The sequence below is a fragment of the Hippoglossus stenolepis genome, chromosome 8 (assembly GCF_022539355.2).
Source record: "Hippoglossus stenolepis isolate QCI-W04-F060 chromosome 8, HSTE1.2, whole genome shotgun sequence".
Lineage (NCBI taxonomy): Eukaryota > Metazoa > Chordata > Actinopteri > Pleuronectiformes > Pleuronectidae > Hippoglossus > Hippoglossus stenolepis.
Window position 1 is genome coordinate 11,069,718 of NC_061490.1, and position 19,347 is coordinate 11,089,064.

The 19,347-nt window shown below is 41.7% G+C and overlaps 1 long non-coding RNA gene across 1 annotated transcript in view; it reads right to left on the reverse strand.

Moving 5' to 3' along the window:
- Positions 1-19,347, reverse strand: part of LOC124852283 — a 108,119-nt gene that overhangs the window by 35,543 nt on the left and 53,229 nt on the right. Inside the window, exon 5 of the long non-coding RNA XR_007032897.1 lies at positions 15,189-15,325. This is a non-coding gene — a long non-coding RNA (uncharacterized LOC124852283). The remainder of the gene's footprint in view (positions 1-15,188; positions 15,326-19,347) is intronic.

A 19,347-nucleotide genomic window follows, 5' to 3' on the forward strand; every position in this document is an offset into this window, starting at 1 on the left:
TGTCCAAACCCCTCCACAATGTGAAAAAACAATGTGAACAATGTAAAAATGCAGTGGAGTAGAAGGTACAGACATTTGCTGATATATGTAGCGGAGTAAACGTGAAAAGAACCTGAAATTAGATCTATTAAAGTAAATGTACTTTGTTACCTCCCACCGCTGCTTGAATCCAAGTTCAAACCATCTGTGAAACATATTAAACTGCAGTTGCTGCATTGGCTTCTTAATATAGAGTCATGTTATAAGAACAATAAACTTCACAGGAAAGCCGAGCTGGCTTAGAGGTGACTAATTTAACAATGTCTTGGGTCAGTCTGGGCTGTACAGACGACTTGAAAAGGGAGGAAGTCCAAGTTCATCCTGGAATCAGGATAGGGGCTCAGACATCCGCACACAAACACACCCGCACCCTCACTGTGACACACACGGTCCAAACAAACATCTCGCCCAAGCACCGAGTCAACCCATTCACCCGGCCCCAGCAGTTAAAAACAAAGTTTTCCCCCTGCAGCTAAACCCAGGCCTGACCATAATTGAGTCTGCCCTTTCAAGTGATTTTATTGAATTCCACTTCAGTGCTGTATTGTTTTTTTTATTTTGTTTTCTATGCTGCTGCATTCTGTTTTATTGTGTGAAGTGTTTGATAACTCAGGAGGACTAGGGGAAATAAATGTCATCACGGGCCAATACATTCCTTTTCCTTATGTTTTACTTTGAAGCATCTTGGGATGATGGATATTTTGCAATTATAGGATATGGATGCAGCCATGAGGCTTATGAAGACATCAAAATCCAACCAGAGCAAAACCATGACATTAACCTGGTTAACCAACGATTCACTCATAACCGTGAAGATACGTGCTGTACCTCAACTAAACCATCATCAGTGGCTGTAACTGCACATTCAGGGGTCAAGGAGTTGGTGAGCACACTGGAAAGAATGTGACTCAGAGATGAGATAAGAGCTAATTGACAGTCATTAATGTGCAATAAAGAAAAGAAACTTGTATCTTCTGACACACATATATATTTTACACACTGCAAATGGACATAAGAGCCCATGCATACACAGCATGACAAACTCTATATGCCATGTTTGAACCCAAATACCCAATAAACTTGGACACATGTGACTGCCCAGAGCCAAGAGGGACATTATGAAGGCTAATGTGAGGTTCTTAGTAGATGTTATCACAAGAACAAAGTAATGTAACCCAGCAGGGAAAGAGCCCCGAGCGACTGTTTTTCCTTCTCCTTTAATTTACTGGCGGGAAATGGACTTCAGGTTCCAGCAGGGTGATACTTTGGACTATTTGGGACAATTTTATTGCATGAAATAAAAAATGCCCAGTTTAAGTAGGATAAATAAATAGCAATGACAATGTTAACCATCAGAAAGCTTTCAATAATAAGTCGACTTCATTCTCGATTTTTCAGATCGTCCGTTTTTCCTTCTTTTGTCTGGCTATCTAGGACCAAAACGTTTTTGTTCCTATTGTTAAAAAGGTATAAAATAAATGCAGACAAATGCTGAAGCTATTGCAATAAAGCCAAACATCAGCTCTATCTCCTTAATGTGTGTGTGATTATCCCTGAAATACGTTAGATCAATTCCGCGCACATTCCTTGATAGTCCACTCATGTTTTTCTCCCCTAAACTACTCACGTTACTGAAAAATCACTAAACCCCGAATTTACTTCCAGCCCACACAAACATAAATCCCCTAAACCCAGAGTGTGTGTGACTGAGTGCATCTGTGTGTGTGTCTGTGTGTGTGAGGGTGGATGGGTGTGCATATGCATGAATGTGTGTCCATCTTCTCCCAGGTTGAACAGGATGTGGGAGGTCAGGGGAGGGGGTCAAAGGTCAAAGCCTGACTAAATAATTACCAGATACTCTTTCCGATGACACACACACACACTCGCACTCACACACAGACACACACATAAAATCAAGCACACAGCTTCACGACTATATGGGTTGTTATTTCTGAGATGTCTGGACTCTGTCTTCCTCTGTGACCCCCTAAGCTTGTGCACACACCTTCTCACACACACACACACACACACACACTTGAACGTACTCCCATTCCCCGCCTGTCTCGGCGGTGCTCACACACTCCCCCACCCATCGTCACACATACACACACACACATATTGTGCTCGCCTGAAAACTTGTCCCACTGACAGGCTATCAGTCAGGAAACAGAGGGGAGAAAAGGAGACAAGAGCGGGAGAGAGCGAGAGGCAGGGTGGCTAGATTTAGCCTGTCAGTCACAAAAGGTCAGGGGTCACGCTGAAAGCCCACTGACATGTATGCACACACATGCATGCGTGCACTCACACACACACACACACACATACAACGGTGTTCATCAAAACAAGGTCAAAAGTGGAGGGCAGACAGCTGGCTAAGTTTACAGAGAGAAAGAGGGAGAGCAGACAGCTGGGTAGTTTTACTAGCGTCTGCCCTTTAAATAGAGCCTGGAAGAAAGTTTAAAGAGGGCACAAGTGAATGTTTACTGCAGGGCAAAGAGGTGCAAGCACTTATTTCAATTGTTCTGAATGAACTTAATCAGTAAATTGTTCCGAGTGCACGTAATCAGTAACTTGCAACCAAGAATTCATTGGCACATTTTAAAGGAATAACAGTAATTCGGTCTTCCAAAAGGTACCGTTAAAGATGTCCTATGCAAGTGCATCACACAAACTACAAGCCTTTGCTTTTGATATTTTGCCATATAACCTTGGCCCTCGTTTTCTGGAATCCATTGTAAACTGTTAAAACAGAGGGAGGAAGCAGGTAAAACAAAAACACCCCTCGTGCCAAATGCTCTGTTTTTCGCTCCATGCCGCTGTGGCAAACCTTCTAAACATCCACATCAGTCTACACACGCCGATTCTCCTCCTGTCTCTCTGCACTGGAAGAAAAAAAGCCCCCGTCCTTTTAAGTCCACACACAGGTAATTAAAGCCTTGATGAGAGGACATGGGCAAAGAGACCTGGACAGGAATACACGCTCATACTCAAAAGACAAATGGGTATTGCTGCACATTCAATCACACGAACTGCACAAGTTCACAAACACAAACAATGTCGGACATTCAGACAGGTAAGGTCATGCACACAGACAGCCACTTCCTCTAGACTCTCACCCACCGTATGGCCAGCAGGTCGGGTATTTGCAGCCACAAGCTCCAGCCAAATCAAATCATTTGTTTATTGTCTTTGACTACTGGGGAATGTGACCATGAAAGGAGAGGGAACAAAGCTGAGATCAGGCGGAGAGAGGATGGGGCAACAGGGTCGTGCAGTGGTTAGCAGGGGCTCCTCACCGCAAGGTTCCCGGTTTGAATCCCAATGCGGCCAGGGTCTTTCTGTGTGGAGTTTGCATGTTCTCCTGTTGTGTGCGTGGGTTTTCTCTGGGTACGCTGGCTTCCTCTCACAGTCCAAAGACATGCAGATTGGGGTTAATGGAAGACTCTACCTGTCCAAAAATAATTAAATCTACTGCGGTAACAGGGGTGCACGTGCACGCTCATGAAGGTGACTTTCTGGTGCAGTAGATTCTGAGTGACAGGTACACAGACTAACAAGTGAAAGATAAGTTCTCACATGAAAGAAAGAACTGAATTGCATGAAACAACTGCAGCTGATACTATGAGGTATTACTGTTTGCCTGGACAATAACAAAATTATGAACTATAGCACAAACACGTGGTAATAGCACTGCTCACACCTAGTTAGAGATCTCTTATTTATTATGAGAAGAGCAAAGAAAATAGTTTCAGATAAATAAGAACACGGTGAGATCATCATAGATCATTTTGGATTAATTGGAAACACTTCTGTAGGTGTGAACTTGAGCATGAATGTTTGTTTTTCTCTGTAGGTTGGCGACCTGTCCGGAGTGGACCCCGCCTCTTGCCCACTGGCCAATGGGATTATCCCCTTCCTCGTATTCACCTCAAAGTATAAGCAGTATACATATGAAGGATTTTGTGGATGTGTCTGATAGTGATGGGGGTAATACTCATTCACATTCAAATATAAAAACCAGACACTTTCAAGGTTTCGGATTTCTTTGTCACTCTGGTGGTTGTACTGTGACATTGCTTCCTTTCTTTTCAGTTGGAGTCTGTCATTGGACTCTCTTTAGGTGGTGTCCTTTACCAGTGAAGTTGAATATCTGGGGTTATGCGATGGTTCCCAGATCTACATCTGCTGACAGAGATTCCAGAAAGAAATTGCTTGGCACAAAAAAATGTTTGTCTTGCAGGCCTCTTTACATTTGTTTATTTTTCTCAGTAGGTTTTCATTTCATGGACTACAGCTTTTACCTGCAGGGACCCCAGATGAGGCCCTCAAGCCCCTAAATAATGTGAGCATTCAGTGAAATACAAAAGCCAGACAGAACAACATGGGTGGTCAAGGTAGAGCAGCCAGTTGGGGTTAAAAGGAGGAGCGGAGGACAAAAAGAACCGAGTGGAGCATGTGGTCAACACAGCGGGAAACCCAGTGGTCATTTCACCCATGGACACACACACACACACACACACACACACACACACACACACACACACACATCAATGATAGTCACACTGATAAAGTGAAAGATGCATGGTTAGCCAAACATGAAGACAAATGGCGAGACAGCTCAGAGAGCCAGATGAACACATAAGGATGCATGCAAGGCGACAGCGGCACGCAGAGACAAACTGGTAAACCTGATGAAACAGGTCGAGGTTTGCTTTGCCTGTGGGGATGACCAACGGATACGCCCGGGACACACGGTGATCCGTCTCATTAATGTTGTGCTACCTGGGTCATAGAAATCAGCCCAACTCATGTAAGAGTAACGCTCTGCTTGTGATTTTATATTATCACCTAATCTCCCGGGCCACCATTGATCATGTGTGTGTGTCCAGGACAGGTGAATAATAAGAGAAGGTTTGTGTGTTTAAAAATTCAGCGAAACACCACACTATATAAAAGTCACCGCGTTTGATGCAATATAGGGAAAGCGTAGTGAGGCAATGCTAGGGTTAATATTTCATTTGCAAGATCATTTATATTTTTTATAAGGCCGTGTCAACTACACTACTAAAACCATCCATCTTTACAAGAAATTTCATCTCACATTCAGCCTTTGTCAGAGGTCTGTGTGGGACTGTATCCAGTGTTGTGCCTGCCTGCCTGCAACTCAGTATCTAATAAAACACAGCCCCATCCCACAGGACAAATAAGACACATATTGCCCTTATGGATCTTTTTAATCCCCAAAAAATGCAATTACAGCATCTCAGCTGTTTACTGAGCAATGTTTTGAAGATCTATCAGAGGCCCATGAAAATGATTATGCATCCTGTCCTCGTTTATTCGATAGTGTGTATGTGCTTTGCATTAGCGATAGAATCAACCCACATGTTAGAATATCAGATTTAGGTTTACTGTTATTTTTTTTTATTAAACCAGCAGTGAGCGAATCAGCTTTGGGATTATAACATTTGTGGAAAACAATGCATGATTAGTTCAATTAATTATTGTAATAACTAATGCGGTGCCCAATCTAACCGTGCCTGTCTGGAGTGGGCTGTTTGCTTGGCCTGGGTCGATGCTGGTTGCAGTTTTCTTTCTGCCGTGGCGAGTAAAGACCGGCTGCTTCACCGCCGCTGCCACACGAGGAGCTGTTCACCTGTTTATTCAAAGTTCAGTGAAACGTGACTCAAAATGCAGAAACCGCACTGGAGAGTCAGTTGTCTTGAATGTGCCCGTCGTGGTGAAAACTCACTCGGGTTGATGAGTCCCAGCCGACGCTGTTAAAGAACGCTGGTCGCCTGTTTATTCAAAGTTGATTAATATCGAACGCCTTGCTTTTTCCAAATCACACCAAATTGGACACTGCACTTCCTTTGGCCCTAAACAATTTACATGCCAGGTCTGAGATATAAGGACAGATAGAGGTTTCTGGAATTATTTGACTCACAGATGTAAGTAGGAGTATAACATTTTATACAAAACCTCCAAAGATGACAGGGATGTTGACAGCGTACTGCTCCATTAAACCTGCACACAGACACCTTTGCATTCACAGGGTTACTAACATTAAGCTAATGCCTGTGTACAGTTGATACAGTGGCTGTTAAGGACAAAAAGTCCAATTTCCCTCGCTCTGTGTAATGAAGTGTCGCGCGTTCTTCTCAAACCACTTAAATTGGACTATGTCTTCAAGTGTATTCATCCATTGTGTCTATTTATGGCTGTGTGTTTGCAAAAGCATCCATAATAATAGAATAGTTTTTAAATGATTGCTAGTTTGCATATGTACTGAACATCAGAATAGTCTCAGTGTACTTGCGTGTGTGTAGCGGCTTCACAGTCTTTCTGATTTCACCCAACACTGCAGCTATGATATATTTTCGCACAACTGCGCCATCTAAAAAGAAATACAAAATATCAAAACTACAGCACCAGAGCAAAAATGGCCACAAGAAATGAAGAACTTTGTTATGGCCACTGGCTAGAACTCTGCTCTCTGTGTATTGATGTTCATCTGAGACAGACTACAATAGTGCCTTGCTACAACGTGGTGTTACAATCCAATCTGATGGCAGTGAAAACTTCACCCAACCACACTGGGAGGGGAGAGATTGCATGCATCTCTTGCTAAATAAGGCGACGGGAAATGCCACATTGCACAATGGCTGTGTTGTATTATTAGGCCCTCAGAGGAAGCTCCAATTGTCGGATCAGACCCCCCTCCCCCCTCCAAAAAAAGTAAAGTAAGTCTGGGAAAATATCAGCTTCCTGCCCATGTCTTCAGGGTTTAGCCTGAGTATTTGCCTCTGCCTTTCTCACTGGTTCATACAGTTTCTGACCCACCCCCCCCATCCCTCGCACTTCACAGTTATTTGGCTGACTCCTTGTTTACCCAGATCAAGCTTGTCAGGGAAAACCAAGTGAATCTAAAAAACACACACACGCACAAACAGACACACAGCGATCAGAATTAGCTGGCATCAAGGCTCCACAGCACATCGCTGCTAGAACTGAATCAGTATCTGATTCTCACCGCAGATTATTGCTGTAATTTATGCTGACATAAATAAATCATTCAAACCTGGGTCAGTGTGCGTGTGTGTGTGTGTGTGTGTGTGTGTGTGTGTGCGTGGGAGATGAGATGCAGAGAAGATGAGGAGGGCTGGAAAGAAATGAGAGACAGTATTTCATGTATTGTTATTATTACTGTTATTATTATTTGCTCTAATGGTCGGATCTGGTTTCCCGTGAGCTCTTCTAAGCCTCCGAAGCTCGGCGGAGGCAGCAGGCTCTCAGAAAACTAGGAGCAAGACGGGACATGTCCTTCCAGCTTATCTGGTCGGTAGCCAGTGTGTATCTCCCCGGGGCAGCGCACACTGTCTGTCTGACCTCAACTGAACTCAGCTCAGCTGCAACCGTCGACTCTCTGCTGATGATGTGGAGTTGCGAGAGAGGGGGTTTGAAGCTGAAGAGAGCGGTGGAGGGAGGAGACCAGAGGGAGGGAGAGAAGCGAGAGAACTTTACATGTTCCTGGCAAAGAAGCAAAGCCCCAGTCATCCCCTGCATTAAATTGCTGCCCCATTAAATTACTGGGCTGATTTAATATTCAAAACCCAGTAAAAACCATGTGCTTTTCATCTGCCTCATATTCAGCACGATGAAAAAATGAAGTTCCAGAAAATACTTGATTGGAAATGCATACTGGCGAAATGTATTAACTAAATTATGGGTGAAACAGACACATTGTAACTTAGTAACTCTTTAACTGCAATAATATGCTTATTGAAACACAATACAATAAAAACCTCTCATTTAAATACACTAACTAGGTTAAATAACAACTGCCAAGTCCAAACAGTCCCCGTAAATTCAATCAAGCTGCACCAAAGTTCACATACTCAGATATTAGTTCCTCAAACATGCCTGATTTTGTTTTTTTGTTCTTTTCACCAAGATCCATGAATTATTCCCTCGGAAACTGGTGAAAATGTTGAAAAAATGATCTACCCCCCTGATCTGGATCCGCACCAAAATTGAATGGGCTCTTCTCTGACCCATTCCGCATCCTGCCACAGAGATTCATGGAAATCTGTTTAGTTGTTTTTGTGTAATTTTGCTTACAAACAAACCAACAAACAAATGGACCGGTGAAAACATAACCATCTTAGTGGACTTAAATATGAAGATATCTATTCCTTTAAAGAAGAATTGAAATCTTATTTTGTATATTTACAGTTTCTAAAGTGTATTATTTAAAGCATATTCGACTTGTTTTTTCATAATGTGAGAGAAGAGAACTACAGTACACAGACAATTAAATGTTTCTACTTGGTTTTATTTCTGTTATAGAACTCCTGTCTTTTCTTTCTTGTACTCCGTCAATCACCATGAGTTGTGTTCCTTCGGCCAGAGGTGTCCCATTAAAACTTTTACTATTGTCCAACAGCTCGTCTCGCTCAGTTTCATGGGATGTTTTACTAAGTTCTACCACTCAGCTGCTCATCTTCAGGGGTGAGACAACATCCTCGTGCGAGTGTGTCTGACACAATCCAAGACAGGACCAATTTTTGTTGAGTTTCAAACCAAGGCTGTTGTAAAGTAAGAAAACAAGGCATTTTCTGTCAAAGGTCATTTTAATCAATTAACAAAATAGATACATTTTTAATCACACTTAGAAAGATCAGAAGTTGAACCGGCAGCTCTGGAGTGACTCATTCGTACTAGTCAAGTCTGTCAAGTGACGCTGGCGGCCGCAGCAACTCCAGCCACTTGACTCCAGCAGCAGGGCAGAGGCTAAAAATACTATGTGTACATCAACAAGCAGACATGGAAAAACACATCTGCCCGTATTACCAACAGCTGGACAAAAGACAAACACCCTAACTTCTCCACATCTGGATGCACTATCTGTTGTTAGATCTAGTAGTCGTGAGTCTAGATTTTTTTTTTTTTTAGTTTTAATCACATTGAGTCAACCTCAATCTTGTTTTTTGTTCAATTTGTTGCCAACTCTTCTCTCTGTCAAAGAGGGACCAACATTTTAGTCTTTTTGTAACCAAAACCAAAAGTCAAACTTCATCCAACTGAGCGGAACAAATAGGTCGAGAAAGATTAAACATTTCAAAATCCAACGCTGTCTCACTCTTGTAATGTAATATAATATAATATAATATAATATAATATAATATAACATTTAGTGGTTGTTCTTCTTTCCAGGGACATTTACTTGCTTGGTAGCAGTTGGCATTGTTCAGTAATCATTTTTGTAGTCTGTTTTTTGTTGGGTGTACTGATATTGTCTGTGGTTATGTCAGTCGACAAGTTTTTGGGGACCCACCAGGAAAAAGTAAAACAAAACAATTTTTAAAAATCAAAATATATCTTAAAGGGCCCATATTGTGTATTATACTGAACCTGTTTCTGTGGAGGGATGCAAGGAAGACAATGTGTAGGTGTACATTCCTGCTAAGAACGTCACTGTTCGAGACCAGCGGTTACGCTTCATCTCTTCTGACGTGCCGTGTCGCTGTGTATTGAAACTCCGTACTGTAACTCGGGACGTTACTCCTACATTGGCCGACTGTCCTGCTAAAACTTGACCAAACATGAGGACGGTGTTACTAACAGTTCAGAAACATCCTTTTGTAACCAACTGTAAATATGTGGCTGGTCTTCTACAGATGTATCCAAACATAATGTGACTTTCAGCTGTGTTTACAGCCAGGGATCGTCAAATGCGCCAGAATGAGAACGGTGATGGGCCTGGTCGCATGTCACAAAGTGCAGTCAGCCAATCAGAGGAGGGGCTCAAGAGGCCGGGCGAAAACAGCCTGTTCTGTCTGCATCTCCAGAGAGAGGCAGAAGAGAGGACATGGAAATACACATTGCAGCAGTTTTTTCGACTTTAAACCACTGATATATCATCTTAGGGGACCAATACCTCAAATTAAATCCCAGAAAGGTGTAAAATGTGGGGCCTTTAAGATGAAAGAGACTGAGAGACACAGAAAAGGCAATACAAGAGAAATGCATGCTGTAAAGAAAATGGAAACATTGAGTTGAGATCCATTGTTGCTAATGGAAGTTGGGAGTAGAGAATGAAAAGAGGGAAGAACAGTAGGGAAAAAATGAAAGAGAGGGGAGAAGATAAGGAAAGAAGAAAAGGAGAGTGGGTGTTCGTAAGTCAAAGATGTAGTGAGGGAAATGATGGAGCTGGCACCGGGGAGTAAAGGTAGAGGAAGGGAGTGATGAGTTTGGAGGAAGAGTTCAGCAAAGGCCTTGGATCCAATCAAAAGACTGTTTTTGATTATGTTTTTCATTTCACCTTAAATAATGTTTCAATAGTCACTTCCTCATAGCCGAGCACTAACCTTGGTCTTTGAATGGGGACTCGTTTTGAGCAACACACTTCTCCGTGGCCTTGGACGAACTGCTGAAGCTCAATGCAGCTGCAGTTTGGGCTGCCGAGCTTTGTGGGATTAGCTAACCTTGGTTCGCTCTGGCAACCGCATGACGAATTATTCAGTCTTTTCCGAGATGTAGTTTAGAGCAGAAAACCTGATTGTTTAAGATTGCCTGAGATATTTTAACCCCAAAGGTGACTGAGCAGAACTGGGTCTGATTGCATGGATGGAAAAAAAGTAAAATTATTTGTGAATTGACTGATATGATCTTTAAACTGGAAAAGTAAAGAGAATTGTATTGTTGTAGGGACAATAGTCTTTAACCATAACTACAGGTGTGCTGATCTGTCAAATGACGTAATGCATGTAATGGTGTGTGTGTGTGTGTGTGTGCAGTACTTGTGCAGTTGTCTTTGTGAGGACCAGACCATAATTTTGAGCCTTGACATTTTGGCCGGACCTCACTTTCTGATCAGTCAGGGGTTAAGACTTAGTTTTAGCGTTAGGGTTAGATTTAAGTTAAAGTTAAGGAAAGCATTAAGGTAAAGCATTCTGTGGTGATGGTTAAGGTTAGTGTTAGGGACAAGGGAATCGGTTATGCCAATGAGTGTCTTCACTAAGGTGCAAAATACAAGTTTACACAGTAATGTTATGGGAACTTGTTTTCCTTGTGGGCACGAAAAGCAAGACCCATATCATAAATCCTTCACTTTTACAGGGAAGACAAGCTTTAAGATAAGGTTTGGAAGAGGTTAGCTTTAGATGATGTTTAGGTTAAGGTAAGGGTAAGTGGTAGAGTTAGGGAAGTCGTAACTTTTGTTAAGGTTACAGGAAGTCTGCAAGAAATCAATGTAATGTCCTCTGAAGTCATGAAGACACAACCGTGTGTTTGTGTGTGTGTGTGTGTGTGTGTGTGATTTCAATTGTTATTGAAATCTACAGTTAGTACCAGCCCTGTAGATCTATTGTGGAGGGATGGAGACAGGGTACAGTATGGTATTTTCTTTACATCACTTTTATCCACACAAGATACATATTCAAACCCTGAAAATGCTCATGAAATTTTAATTTTTCAGAAAAAAGAACAACATACTTTGAGAGCTCATTGCTATGGGACACTGCTGGAAAGAGCCAAGTGTCATAAATATATGATACATTACTGCAACAAATTATAACTCGAATTTTAGCTCGGTACACACAAATTCTCAGAAGGAATAAAATATTGACTACGATCGATACAGAGGAGTTGTGAGTGGTCCAAAAAAAAATGAAAAAAGTTTACAAACTGCATACGGTCTCAGTGGTTGTGGTGTTTACGAGAAGCGAGTGAGAAGAACTTGCAAAAACAAACTGTACACACATACAGTAGTGTGCGGTCTCACTTCATTACAAGTACATACAGAAGTGTCTCACAAGCCCAGATGGTCACATCAAATGCACAAAGTGGAACAACAAGCATATGTGTAAAATCCCTCAGAGACAAACTTATTTTTCCCGTTAAAAATATACTCAACGGTAACTAAGTGTACACATTTTCTGTGAAGACACAAAAAAACATGCATAACTTTCTCTCACACAAAAACAAACACAATGTGAAGTCTCTCAAAAGCACAAACTTGTAAATACAAATGAAGCGTCTAACAAGTGCATAACAAAACCTGCATGTGTGGAGCCCTTCACAGGCTCATGCATATATGTATAAAGGTTCTCACATGCACACGTGCAGCGCCGCTGCCTGCCTCCCGCGTGTGTGGTGTTCGTGACGCATAGGAAAAGTCATTAGACCCGCACTTCCTCTCCAAACACAAGAGAAAGAAGAAAAGCCTGTCTTACATGAAACGCACAGGAAATGTGTGGGTGACTGTCTGTATATAATGTGCGTCTGTGTTAGTTTGTGTGTTTGTCAGTGCATGTGTGCGCGCGTATGTTTCCCAGTCTGAAGTTGAGCCCCCAGGGCTGGCGACCAAGATCTTGTAATTGCTTGCCTTTGATTGCTTTCATTGAGCAGACTACAGAAACAATTACAGCTAATTAAAACACGCAGCCAAGGCCTGACTTGCTCAGCAGACAAAGTTGAATACCATGTTCATGTGGGTTCAGCATTAGTCCAACATCTCAGCCCCTATTTCCCAGATCTTGACTTATCTGAGTTGTATTAAACTAAGATTATTTATCTAAGCAAATACTTATTTTTACAATAATCACTCTTATTTATAATAATCATCATTATCAATGGTGGACAGACATTATAACATTCATTCAAAGTGTCACAAACGTACAGTTAGTCGATATTAAGCATTCCTGATTCAAATTAAAATCATAGCAACAGTTTTGGCTGATCATCCCAAATGTTTACAAACTTTAAACTAATATGTTCTTGTTAACAATAGATTTCACAAGTTTCATTTCTCCCTATACATAAGAAAAAGGAGCAGTTAGTGCTTCTGCTTTTTAATGGTTATAATTGTGTAAGTAAGCAGCTGACATGTAACGGTGAGAAACCGTGTGGGTGTGTGTTTCTCTTCTATCATCCTAAAAGGTTAGATTTTGCATATCGTGCTAACCAACACTTCCTTGTCTTTCTGACTGTGCAAAGGTACATGCATGTTTATCTGCACCGTACTTAGTAAACATCAACAGTCTGTGGTGTGTGTGCAGGCATGTGTGTGGTTTTTCCCAAAGAGGTTAGTGATCCGGTTTTGATTAGGTGTGTTTTCCTGCAAATTGTTGCAAAGTCAGTAAGAATAAATGAACCGCTGCCTCAGTTTGAAAAATGAAGGCGACAAGGAGAAAAGAAAGAATATAGCAGTGCAAGAGGAGCTCAAAGATATGTGACACAACAACTAAAACAGAGAAGACACAGGGATGCAAAGGGTGGATTCTGGGGTTTGGACATCTGCTGAAGCCTTGGGAAACTCGAATCACTTCATGGCTGAAGGTGGAAGTCTTTGCTGCCAGCACTAAATCATGGCAGCACACACACAACACACACACACACACACACACACACACACACACACACACAATGCCGTGAAGACAGCACAGACAGTTGAAGGGCAGCTTGTCTGACTTCCATGGAGAAGAGTACTCCTCCTCACACACCAGTGGATTAATTTGGACATCGCGTCTCATCCATGCCTACCTCTGCCATGAACATCTGTCACCTCAGCAGGGACCAAACTACTAATAAACATGCAACCGCATGCTCGTGCGCACACACACACACACACACACTCACAGACACACACACACACACACACTCACAGACACACACACACACACACACACACACACAACCACTCACACGAAAACATCTTCTTCCAAACACATGGCTAAATTTGGCCTCGTCTCCATGTGTTACTGTTGCAGTAACTTATCCCTGTCAGTCTGCATACACTCCTGCACCTGCATCCAACCAGCATTGCTAAGACTTGCACATTTGGTTTGTGTCATATAATACCATTTAAGTCCCATTGATCCTCATGCAGTAAGAAGCTGAATTATGTTGAAAGAACTGAGGCATGCAAGGTAAAACTTTCTTCTGTGCTGAGAGCAAACAGTCTTTCAGGTGCTGGTTATTGGCACATGAAAAGAGAGGAAGGTCTGTGCATGTAAGGTTCACCTCTGAATATTCACATGCAGAGTTGGAAATCCCCCCCGACAGCAGACTCACTAAAACATGCAGGTGCTACAAACTGTAATCTAGCGTTTGAGCTTTAGGGTGTTCACTGCACTGTTCAAAGGGAAGGTTTTTGTGTGTGTGTGTGTGTGTGTGTGTGTGTGTGTGTGTGTGTGTGTGTGTGTGTGTGTGTGTGTGTTTGCCCCTTTGATTCTTGCATATATTGCTATCTACTATTTGCTGTGTTGCAGTTTCTTCCTGTTCAACCACCTTAAATTCAACCTTTCCCGGAATATTTGTTTCAAAAAATGTACAACATGTAATCCACAAAACTTGTATTTTTGAACTATGTAACATCCTCACACTGACATACTTTTGGTTTTGAGGTGAAGGCAGTGACACAAACAAAACGTTAATTTGAAAGTGTAGACCAATGAAGCAGATAGAGAAACTGTGTTCTAAACTTAAACCCTTTAGAAATGTCAAAGACTTCCAACACTATAATGTCGCATGTGCTTATGAATGATTATTTGTCAAACATGCTGACACTTCAGGGTGAGTGAGAGTGAGAGTCTCAAACTGTGCTCAGTTATATCATACTCACACATTCAGGATTATTAAATTAATGTCACCACTTTTTTTTTTCTCATCTGCAAACAATGTACACTAATGATGTGACAGAACCATTTTGAACTTTCAGACACTTGTTAAATATGAGTGTCTGAGAACCGCACAGGGTCAAATGCATAATGACGCGTCTGCAGAGGTAACTCACTGTTGCAATTTCCCTACTGTCAGTTACATTTAACAGTTTTATATCTTCTTTTCCAGTATATTCAGTAGCTCTTCACCTTTGCTCCTTATTTCCTATGGTGGAGTCTGATAAAAAAAAAAGAAGAAAAAGCTGTAAAAGATGCACTAACATTAAATTAAACCAGTGTTTTTCATTATCAGCCATTTCTCTAAAACACGGCAAAATTACATGTATATTACTAATTTTTGTATGTTTTTACACATTCAGTATTACCATCTAATTACATCATAAATACAACAGCACCCAGTAGCTGTAATTTAACAGGTTATTAGTGTATGTTGCCAGTAAAAAACACATTAGCTTAGTGCCTTACCTTGGCAATCCAATTCCCCCGAACATTCCCATCGCCGAGGTCTGGAGCCGGTGAGGATTCCTCCAGTGTTAATTAAACTGTCTGTCTTAGAGAGAATTAAGGTCGTGATCTCCCAGACCTCACTGCTCCCGCACTCCCTGAGAAGAAAGGAGAGAAGAAAAGAGACTTAATGAAGGAATAAAAGGATGAAATGACTTAATGAACTGCCTAACGAGGCCTGTGGCCGTTTAATAAGGGCTTATTAAAGCTTAATTAGAGCAATAATCCGGCTTGTTTGGAGTCACTCAGTGTTGACTTGTGGCTGATTGTGTTTTTATGGTAACTGGATAAACAAGGAAGCGTTGGCATGGTACAGGAAGGAAGACGGGTGACGGCATGTGCGTGTGTGCGTGTGTGTGTGTGTGTGTATGTTGCCACAAAGATAGACAGGTGAGCCAAATCAATAGCCATGAAGGTCTGTGGCTGTTCACCCAACTCACTGGATTTTCAGCATCTTAGCGGCACTCAGCTAAAACTTTGTCATGTAATACCCTCACATCCCTATGGAAGTGCTGCAGCTCAAAGCACCAGACATGCACACCCTCAGACATTCACTTACTGTTTAGGGACAAACTAATTCACTGAGTATTTACATAACTCTCTCATCTATTAGATCTGACTGTCAGATTGTTCTTCAGAATCAGATACACAGAACTCGCTTCATGGCAAATGAATCACGTGGTTTTGTATCATGATTCATCTGGCAAACTCCTTCCCTCACTGATTTACACACAATACCCAGTGTTTCCTCTATAGACATCAGCGTGACTCACGTGAGTCAGAAACCAGGCCGCATTGTGCCGGAGGGACACATCTAAAGAGAGTGTAAGGTATACACAGCACTCCAGGCTTCACATTTTTATTATTCAGACAGTGATGCCATCACCCCACAGAGGACTGAGTCAACCTCACGCTTTATCCTGCTGGTGTGTGGATGCCAAGCTCTGCTCTCATTACTATGGTTTGTGATTCATTTTATATCAGTGATTCAGATTGTTAATACCCACAGGCCTTTATATGGAGTTACCGAAGTCCTGAGGTCCCAACAATGAAAGGAGTTACTCATCCTTCTTTTCCCGATCGTGAGAACCCCAGATGACACCGCTTAACTACGATAGTACATCCTGAGCCACACTGAGTGTTTATGGCCTGTTGTTTGAAATGAATTCCATTTTTGGTTTGGGTATATGTGCTTCACACAAAAAGGCAGAGGATCTCAATAGCAAATATTGTAATGTTATACTTAGAAATGGTGTATTGGAAAGAAAACCAGTGACATCCCAAAGTAAGTCGTTAGTTGTTAGTAGCATAAATAACATCATAAAAAGTGCTGAAAAAAGGGGAGGGGGCTGATTGGAACAGCACAGCTGCCAGTAATAGGCTGAGACTCCTCGTCAATCAAGCTTACAACCAAACCTCTCTTTAAGCTTTAATATCTTTTTTTTTATATTACTACATATTTCTTTCAAACCTCCACCAACATTAGAGGAAATTAAATCAGCCAGGGAGACGATGTGATGTGACTTTGCATATCGAGACAGAAGCAGAGATCCTTCAGGAGACTGACGATTTGCTTCCACTCGGCGTCTAATGGTCATTAGGAGGAGGCGCGGAAGAGAGTGAAATGAGCAATTAGCCCGATACAGTGTGTGAGAGTGTGTGAGAGTGACTCTGATACACTAATACACAAACAAGACAAACTCACACACTGATACTAACACGTTGAGTATGCTGAAGTTTGTGTACGTTATTTAAGTGGAAGTTAGTTTTGTACTTTCAGGATAAAATGAAAAGCATTGGAAGGACGATACATAACCTGCATATTCTGTATATACCCAAGTCAGGGAATGCTATACTTTTTTATATTGTAATAATACTAATAACATTTTCTTTTCTTTTAATCATTCTCTCTCTTCTATCTCCTATCTTTCCATCCAACCTCCCCCACCCCCAAAAAAATACTCCTCTCCATCATAGACCCCCAAACAGATGCACCCCCACCACCACCACATACACCTATGCACAACTGTTTGTGAAAATTTCTTCTTGTCTTTCATGTACTGTATAATAATAATACCAGGACATAATGACGTCATCATGATGTCACCGTATGATGATGAATGATTGGTTAATCTATCATGTCTCCAATTGTATTGGTTGCAATGCATTACTCCACCATATGATGTCATTTTCATTCATGATGATGTCATCACTTGATTTTTTTTTTTTCTTCCGATTTATAGAAAAATAGACATACCTTTAAAAAATGATGTCATTTTCTATGTCACTTTTCATATGATATTCCCACAACTTTTGTGAAAATCCATCCATGCCCTGAGCTATCTTGCCTGTGTGCAGGGTCATTAATTTAAGACTTCTTAACATACAGCCACTGTAGCAGTGTGTACACAGTCCTCACACACACACCACATGCTGACACATTAACTAATGCATATGGCTGGAGCTTGATGACATCACCTCGCTGTTAGCTCTGCGTGAACACACGCCCCATTGCTCTGCAGTAGTCATGTGTGTGTGTCAGTGCACACACAAATGTGTCCGTGGCATTTGGCTTTTTCCCTGCAGTGCATCATCTACCACAAATACACGCACACACTTTCTCCTTAGGAAACCGCTGACAGAGAGCGAGCACACACACGTTTCTAGCGCTGTGGTCATCATTTGCCACCATGATGTCACTTTCATGTTGCTTATTCACCCGAGCAGGTCTACACATGGCTATTTAAGTCAGGTTGCAGTTACCCAGTCCGAATTGAATTCATTCTGCTGGTTTGGTTTTAGTTGAACTCAGCTGAATCATTCCCTCAAGCACTTACCGCAGATGAACCCCTGCGTCTTACTTAACTTCTAATTTATTCATAATCTTTCGGAGTGTGGAGGAGGCTTAAGACTCTCGATCAAAACACGTCGGGTTTTACGTTTTTAACCTTGAGCTCTCCAACATGACTTTTCAAATGCTTTCCACCTTTTTGTTCCCCCACTTTTATGTCAGTTTCGAGTGTTACACTGTGCTGCCAATGTCTGGGAATTATGTCATTTAGCCTGAGGGGCAGACTGAAGTCAAACCCGAGAGGGTTATTAAATGATTTTAGACATCACAGTGTAGATATAGACTTGGAACATTGCACAGAGTTGTGTGACAGCATTTCACGAGGAAGGTCTGAACCCCTACAGTCACAGTTCACGGACCGTGTCTCTGGCAAGTCCTGCTGCTCTGCTGCTAAAACACTTCAGTCCCCCCTCCATTTATTTCCAGAACGCCAAACAGCTGACGATTCCCACAGAAGGGCCAGTGAGTCCCCGCCCCCCCCTCTTCCTTCCACACATATGTCAATTTTATGTCAGAGGATAAGGGATGCCAATTATTGTTCTGCAGCATGGGAATGATGTCAACTTTCCTACGGGGCCCTTTTTCTGAGAGATGTAGACGACGCAGCTGACAATTTCGGCAAAGATGCCAACACATCACATCATTTACAAAACTGCTTCCCTGCTCTTCGGCTCGTCAGTCGCACGCTGGAGAGTTAGAGAGAGGAAGGTGGGGGGGAAAAAATGATGTCATGTTTCCAACAGAGTTTTCATTTAGTGCTCTGAGAGATGATGATGATGATGATGATGATGATGATGATGATGATGATGATGATGATGATGGCGCTGGTCAGTGCAGTGGTCACAGTGGTGATGACAGTGATGTACTAATCTTCCCTCAAGCTTTTTCAACAGCAGTAATGGTTTACCACTTCTCTTTTGTTAGAGCTGCGGAGGAAGAACCAATGTTGACATGACTGCAGCGTCTTCATTAATGTGCCTATTAATATTAATATCTTTCATGTACTGTAAATTGAAGGGGAAATTAAGTTTGCTTTGAGTTATTACTTGATATCTCGCTCTTTCGGTGTTCACCAGAAAATCATACCCTACTATTAAGTTTCTGATCATTTTAAACACCCTCATATTATAATAAAATTGTCATAGAATCTGAATGGGTGAAATAATTTGGAAGTTGATCATATAATAAATCTCACATTGTCAACTGTCGAAGCTTTTAATTTTCCTCTTCACATATTTTGCTTTGTGACTGTTAATACAGCTAAGCTAC